Source organism: Neophocaena asiaeorientalis, unplaced genomic scaffold (genome assembly GCF_003031525.2).
Source record: "Neophocaena asiaeorientalis asiaeorientalis breed wild unplaced genomic scaffold, Neophocaena_asiaeorientalis_V1.1 scaffold62, whole genome shotgun sequence".
Taxonomy (NCBI): domain Eukaryota; kingdom Metazoa; phylum Chordata; class Mammalia; order Artiodactyla; family Phocoenidae; genus Neophocaena; species Neophocaena asiaeorientalis.
In genome coordinates, this window is record NW_020175191.1 from 883,824 (window position 1) to 891,208 (window position 7,385).

The following is a 7,385-nucleotide window of genomic DNA, read 5'->3' on the forward strand; positions in this document are numbered from 1 at the left end:
ATTTGCTCCACATCTTTACCAACACTTGATGTGGCCAGTCATTTTAATTTTAGCGTTCTAATAGGTATGTAATATCTCATTGCAGTTTTAGTTTGCATTTCCCTATTGACTAATGATGTTGAGCATCTTTCCATGTGATTATTTGCCATCTGTGTTGTTTTCCTCATAAAATATTTGTTCAGATCTTCTGTCCATTTTTTAAATTGAGCTGTTCTCTCATTACTGAGTTTTGAGCATTCCTTATATATCTGGATTCAGGTACTTTAATACGCCTTGCAAATATTTTCTCCCGGTCTGTGGCTTGTCATTTCATACTCTTAATTGTATCTTTTGAAGAGCATAAATTTTTCATTTTGATGAAGTCTAATTTATCAATGTTTCTTTTATGGATTTTGCTTTTAGTATCACATAACTAAGATTTAGTGTCATATAAGAAATCTTTGCCTAAACCAAGGTCAGAAAGGTTTTCTCCTATATTTCTATAATTTTATAGTTTTAAGTTTTACACTTGGGTCTGTGATACAACTTCAGTTAATTTTGTTATATGGTACAATATATGGATCAAATAAAAATTTTTTTGCGTATGGATATTCAGTTGTTCTAGCCCCATTTGTTAAAAAGACTGTCCTTCCTCTGTAGATGGCCTTGGCACATTTGTCACAATCCATTTTCTGTATATTTTGGGGTTTATTTCTGGACACCCTGTTCTGTTTCATTGCTCTATTTGTCTACCTTGATGCCCATACTACATTGTCTTGATTACTGTGGCCTTTTATGAAAGTCTTAAAATTAGGTAGTGTTAATCCTCCAACTTGTGTTCTTTTTGAAAGTTGTTTTGGTTATTCATGGTTCTTGGCATTTCCATATAAATTTTAGAATCAGCTTATCAGTTTTTCTAAAACTCCTATTCAAATTTTAATTGGAATTGCATTGATTCTATAGATCAGTTTGGAGAAAATTCACATCTTAACAATATTGTATTTGCTGATCCATGAACATGGTTACTTCTCTCCATTTACTTAGATCTCTCAGCAGTGCTTTATAGTTCTGATTGTATAGGTCTTTAACATCAGTTTAAAGTCAGATTTATCACTATTTCATATTTTTATGATTATTATAAATGGCATTGTTTTAAATGTAAATTTCTGATTGTTTATTGCTGTTATACAGACATGAAATTGAATTTGTATATTGATCCTTTATCCTGCAACCTTCCTAATCTCACTTATTAGTTCTAATAGCTTTTTTATAAACTTCATTGAATTTTCTACAATCATGTTTGCAAATAAAGACAATTTTACTTATTTCTTTCTCATCTGATTGCCTTTCATTTCTTTTTCTTGCCTTATTGCATTGGCTAGAACCTCTAGTACAATGTCAAGTAGAAGTAACGTGGATATCTTTGTCTTATTCCTGATCTTAGGGAGGAAACACTCAGTCTTTCATCATTAAATATGCTGGCTGTAGGTTTTCATAGATGTTCTTTATCAGTTTGAGGAAATGTCCTTCTATTCCTAGTTTGCTGAGAGTTTTATCAGGAATGGATATTAGATTTTGTCATGTGCTTTTCCTGTATTTATTGAGAACTTAATTTTTTTTTTAAGATTAAAATCTCCAAGGTGTATTGTTTCATAGGTGTTATTAATATTTATACCTTCACCCCATTTATTAAGCCATTTCAGGTAACTTCAAGTTCATAAATTTACAGTGAGGTTATAGAGCCCAACCAGGATGGGACAGAATGTGTTCCAAGTTACGGGGGGACTGCAGGGCTCCTCAGTGATATCTCCCGTGGAGCACCTGTGCTCCACTGTTTCTTCCTGCACATCTGAATGTGACCTTTCGGATTCTCTGGCTGTGGCTGATTTAGTCTCCTGATTCTAATCCTGTGCTGCTTTGTTGCATAGAAGGTTGATCCAAGCTTCCAGGCCCCCTCTCTTCTTAGGCCTCAATTATGTACTGTGAGGTTCAGGATAGCTGGCCAATCTGAAGACTGGGAATGCTTGCTTAAAGGAGGAACTGCCATTCTAGCATAAACTGTCCTTAATCCTACAGCAGAAACTGTTTTCATTCTGGGAATGGTGAGTCCTAGAAGATCATGACCAAGAAGCAGATGTCCTAAGGGGCTTCCTCTGAGAGTTTATCCCCAAGAGGGAGCCATGTGGCCACCTGCTTTCTATCACATTTCTAATAGCTGCTCCATTTCCTCAAGCGCTGTTGTAAAATCATTTACTTTACTGTTACATAAGGTCTGTTGTTGCAGGAACTGGGCCCTTTCTTCTTTCATCTTCAGCTTTAGCTTTAAGACCTATCCTGGGTTGAGGCCCTTGCTCTCCAAAACTGCCAAACAGTTGTCCTGAAACTTCCCCAGCAGCTCCACCTTTTAGGTCAGGTCCTTTAGCTCTCCCTGAGTTTCAGTCAACTTTTGGTGCAACTGCTTGTTGATGGCCTCTAAGAGCTGGTTCTTATCCTTGAGCTCTTCCTGTGATTTCAGTTTACTCAATAGTTTGTAGCTCTTCCTGGTGCCAGTGTCTGTAGCTTTAACCTGCCCATTCTCTCGTCTTGGCTTGATGATTTTTGTAACATCGTTAATCTGAACCTCTTGAATGAGGTCTGGAAACATCAGTTTCTTTGGACTTAACAGGAAAAAGGTTCTTAGAAGTGGCTCGTGTTTGTGCATTTGTGGGCAGGCCACTGCTGATAGCACAGAGGAGGGCTGCAGGGTGTACACTGTCTTAACTACTCTGGTCATCATAATGAGGTGGCACTGCTGGGGCCTAGGCACCTGCTGCTTCTGCCCTCAGGCCTCATCTGAGAACTTAATTGGTTTCTATGTCCTTGCTGTTTTTCTGAAATATTGTCTGAAAAAGAACTTCATCCCCTTTCTTATTGACCTTCTCTTAGATCAAGTACATTGATGTGGAGTAACTTTTTCAGCTTTGTTCTACAGCTTTTTAGAAACTAGAATTCTCTAACTTTATAATTTTGTGGAGTAGAGTTTAGTAATTAAATTATTTTCCCAGTGGCAAAAGTTAATTGTAAAGTAAAAATCATAAATATTTCCAAAAGAGAAACCTGAAAAAAAACCTCTGCTGCTTTAATGAACTGCTCTCCTTTAAAGCAACTTTTATCCTTTGACTTTAATCGTTTTGATAGTTTATTGGCTTCTTATGATAAATAATTTTTCCAGAGAAGGAAAACAACATGTACATTTTTTTCACCTTCTGACAGAATATTATTACCTCTTTCCTAGGAGTAACAAAAGCAGTTTATCTATTTGAAACAAGCTTAACTATTATCTTTTTAAGTTAAATCATTTAAATTGTGTTTTAGTATATCATATCAGTAGTCAGGAAATAGACATCAAAATGCACTATTCCTTTATTATTTCCCAGAAAACATTATTTTTCTCAGTGTTAATTTGGACCACAGGAAGAAAATTTATTTTAAAGGAGGCTGTATTTATTACTGACATCCCCTATATCTGAATGCAGCTCCAGAGCCAGTTATTGAAGAATAGGTAGAAATACTTTTATTTCTCTTGTGCTTTTGAATAAAAAGAATTCAACATTGGTTTCTTTTATTGAATTTATTAATCTCAGGACACCTTTTTATTGAGGAGAGTTGCTGCAGTCTATATGGTTTTATGTGAAAGTATATTTAGAAAAAAACATCTTCTGTAAGTTACTTCAGATTACCCACCAAACATCCCATGATAACATAGTTATATTAATCTAGCTCCAATAACTTCTTTATAAAAAGTAAACTCTTGGTTAATGGCTATATAAATTGGGTGGTACAGCCACATGGTGGACTATTATGTGGCTATTTAAAAATATGATGCAGGGCTTCCCTGGTGGTACAGTGGTTAAGAATCCGCCTGCCAATGCAGGGGACATGGATTCGAGCCCTAGTCTGGGAAGATCCCACATGCCGCGAGCAGCTAAGCCCGTGCACTACAACTACTGAGCCTGCGCTGAAGAGCCTGCGAGCCACAACTACTGAGCCTGTGTGCTGCAACTAAATTTATGAAGCAGATCATAACATTAAATATATCCTTTAGAATCGAATAGAATAAAATACCTAGGAAATAAACCTACATAAAGAGGCAGAAGACCTGTATTCTGAAAACTATAAGACACTGATAAAAGATATTGAAGACCACACAAACAGTTGGAAAGATATATTATGTTCTTGGATTGGAAGAATCTGCCTTGTTAAGATGACCACACTACCCAAGGCAATCTACAGATTCAATACAATCACTATCAAATTACCAATGGCATTTTTCACAGAACTGAAAATTTTTTTTTAATTTTTATGGAAACACAAAAGACCCCAAATAGCCAAAACAATCTTGAGAAAGAAGAACAGGGCTGGAGGAATCACACTCCCTGACTTCAGACTATATGATAAAGCTACAGCAGTCAAAACAGTGTGGTAGTGGCATAAAAACAGACACATAGATCAGTGGAACGGGATAGAAAGCCCAGAAATAAACCCATGCACTTATGGTCAGTTACTCTACAGCAAAGGAGGCAAGAATATACAGTGGAGAAAAGACTGTCTCTTCAATAAATGGTGCTGGAAAAACTGGACAGCTACATGTAAAAGAATGAAATTAGAACATCCTCTATCACCGTACACAAAAATAAACTCAGAATGGATTAAAGACCTAAATGTAAGACCAATACTCTAAAACTATTAGAGGAAAACATAGGCAGAACACTCTTTGACATAAATTGCAACAATATTTTTTTGGATAGGTCTCCTAGAGTGATGGAAACAGAAGCAAAAATAAACAAGTGTGACCTAGTTTAACTTAAAACCTTTTACACAGCAAAGGAAACCATAAACAAAATGAAAAGGCAGTCTATGGAATGGGAGAAAATATTTGCAAACAATGCAACCAACAAGGGCTTAATATCCAAAATATACAAACAGCTTATACAGCTCAATATGAAAAAAAAAAACAACCCAATCAAAAACTTGGCAGAAGACCTAAATAGACATTTCTCCAAAGAAGACATGCAGATGACCAACAGCCATGTGAAAAGATGCTCAACATGGCTAATTATTAGAGAAATGCAAATCAAAACTACGATGAAGTACCACCCCACAGTGGTCAGAATGGCCATCATGAAGAAGTCTACAAATTATAAATGCTGGAAAAGGTGTGGATAAAAGGGAACCCTCCTACACTGTTGGTAGGAATGTAAATTGGTGCAGCCACTGTGGAGAACCATATAGAGGTTTCTCAGAAAAACTAAAAATTGAGTTACCATATGATCCAGTAATCCCAGTTCTGGGCATATATCCAGACAAAATTTTAATTCAAAATGGTACATGGGGGATTTTCGTTGTGGCGCAATGCAGGGGACATGGGTTTGATCCCTGGTCCGGGAAGATCCCACATGCTGTGGAGCAACTAAGCCCGTGCACCACGACTACTGAGCCCACGTGCCACAACTACTGAAGCCCATGCACCTAGAGCCCTTGCTCCACAACAAGAGAAGCCACCACAATGTGAAGCCTACACACTGCAACGAAAAGTAGCCCCCACTCACCACAACTAGAGAAAGCCCGTGCAAAGCAACAAAGACCCAACAAAGCCGAAAAAACAAGGTACATGCACCCCTATGTTCACAGCAGCACTATTCACAATAGCCAAGACATGGAAACAACCCAAATGTCCATTAGCAGATGAATGGATAAAGAAGATGTGAGATATATATATATATATGTGTGTATATATATATTTCTCCACTAGATGTATACTCAGCCATGAAAAAGAACAAAATAATGCCATTTGCTGCAACCTGGATGGACCTAGAGATTGTCTGTCATACTAAGTGTAAGTCAGACAGAGAAAATGCAAACAATGCAACCAACAAGGGCTTAATATCCAAAATATACAAACAGCTTATACAGCTCAATATGAAAAAAAAAAACAACCCAATCAAAAACTTGGCAGAAGACCTAAATAGACATTTCTCCAAAGAAGACATGCAGATGACCAACAGCCATGTGAAAAGATGCTCAACATGGCTAATTATTAGAGAAATGCAAATCAAAACTACGATGAAGTACCACCCCACAGTGGTCAGAATGGCCATCATGAAGAAGTCTACAAATTATAAATGCTGGAAAAGGTGTGGATAAAAGGGAACCCTCCTACACTGTTGGTAGGAATGTAAATTGGTGCAGCCACTGTGGAGAACCATATAGAGGTTTCTCAGAAAAACTAAAAATTGAGTTACCATATGATCCAGTAATCCCAGTTCTGGGCATATATCCAGACAAAATTTTAATTCAAAATGGTACATGGGGGATTTTCGTTGTGGCGCAATGCAGGGGACATGGGTTTGATCCCTGGTCCGGGAAGATCCCACATGCTGTGGAGCAACTAAGCCCGTGCACCACGACTACTGAGCCCACGTGCCACAACTACTGAAGCCCATGCACCTAGAGCCCTTGCTCCACAACAAGAGAAGCCACCACAATGTGAAGCCTACACACTGCAACGAAAAGTAGCCCCCACTCACCACAACTAGAGAAAGCCCGTGCAAAGCAACAAAGACCCAACAAAGCCGAAAAAACAAGGTACATGCACCCCTATGTTCACAGCAGCACTATTCACAATAGCCAAGACATGGAAACAACCCAAATGTCCATTAGCAGATGAATGGATAAAGAAGATGTGAGATATATATATATATATGTGTGTATATATATATTTCTCCACTAGATGTATACTCAGCCATGAAAAAGAACAAAATAATGCCATTTGCTGCAACCTGGATGGACCTAGAGATTGTCTGTCATACTAAGTGTAAGTCAGACAGAGAAAGACAGATATATGATATCACTTATATGTGGAATCTAAAAAATGATACATATGAACTTATTTACAAAACAGGAATCGACTTGCAGACATAGGAAACAAATTTATGGTTAGCAAAGGGGAAAGAAAAAGGGAGGGAAAAATTGAGAATTTGGGATTAACATATACACAGTATTATATATAAAATAGAAAAAAAACAAGGAACTACTGTATAGCACAGGGAACTATATTCGGTATCTTGTAATAACCTATAATGGAAAAGAATCTGAAAAAGTGTATATATATATACTGAATTACTTTGCTGTACCGGAAACATTGTAAATCAACTATACTTCAGTAATCAATCAATTATTGTCAGAACAAGTTTTTTAAAAATAAAATAAATACATACTTTAATCTCAATTATAAAGAATAACATATTTATTATCATATATATATATATATAACGTGTGTGTGCATATATATGTGTGTGTGTGTATATATATATATATATATATATATATATATATATATATAAATGACTCACACATATAGATTGACA

General features: G+C 36.6%; 1 protein-coding gene and 1 pseudogene across 2 annotated transcripts in view; one reads left to right on the forward strand and one right to left on the reverse strand.

Moving 5' to 3' along the window:
- LOC112413026 (CTTNBP2 N-terminal-like protein) overlaps positions 1–7,385 on the forward strand; it is a 62,800-nt gene that overhangs the window by 21,344 nt on the left and 34,071 nt on the right. The window lies entirely within an intron of this gene.
- Positions 2,180–2,809, reverse strand: LOC112413032 (small kinetochore-associated protein pseudogene; annotated as a pseudogene).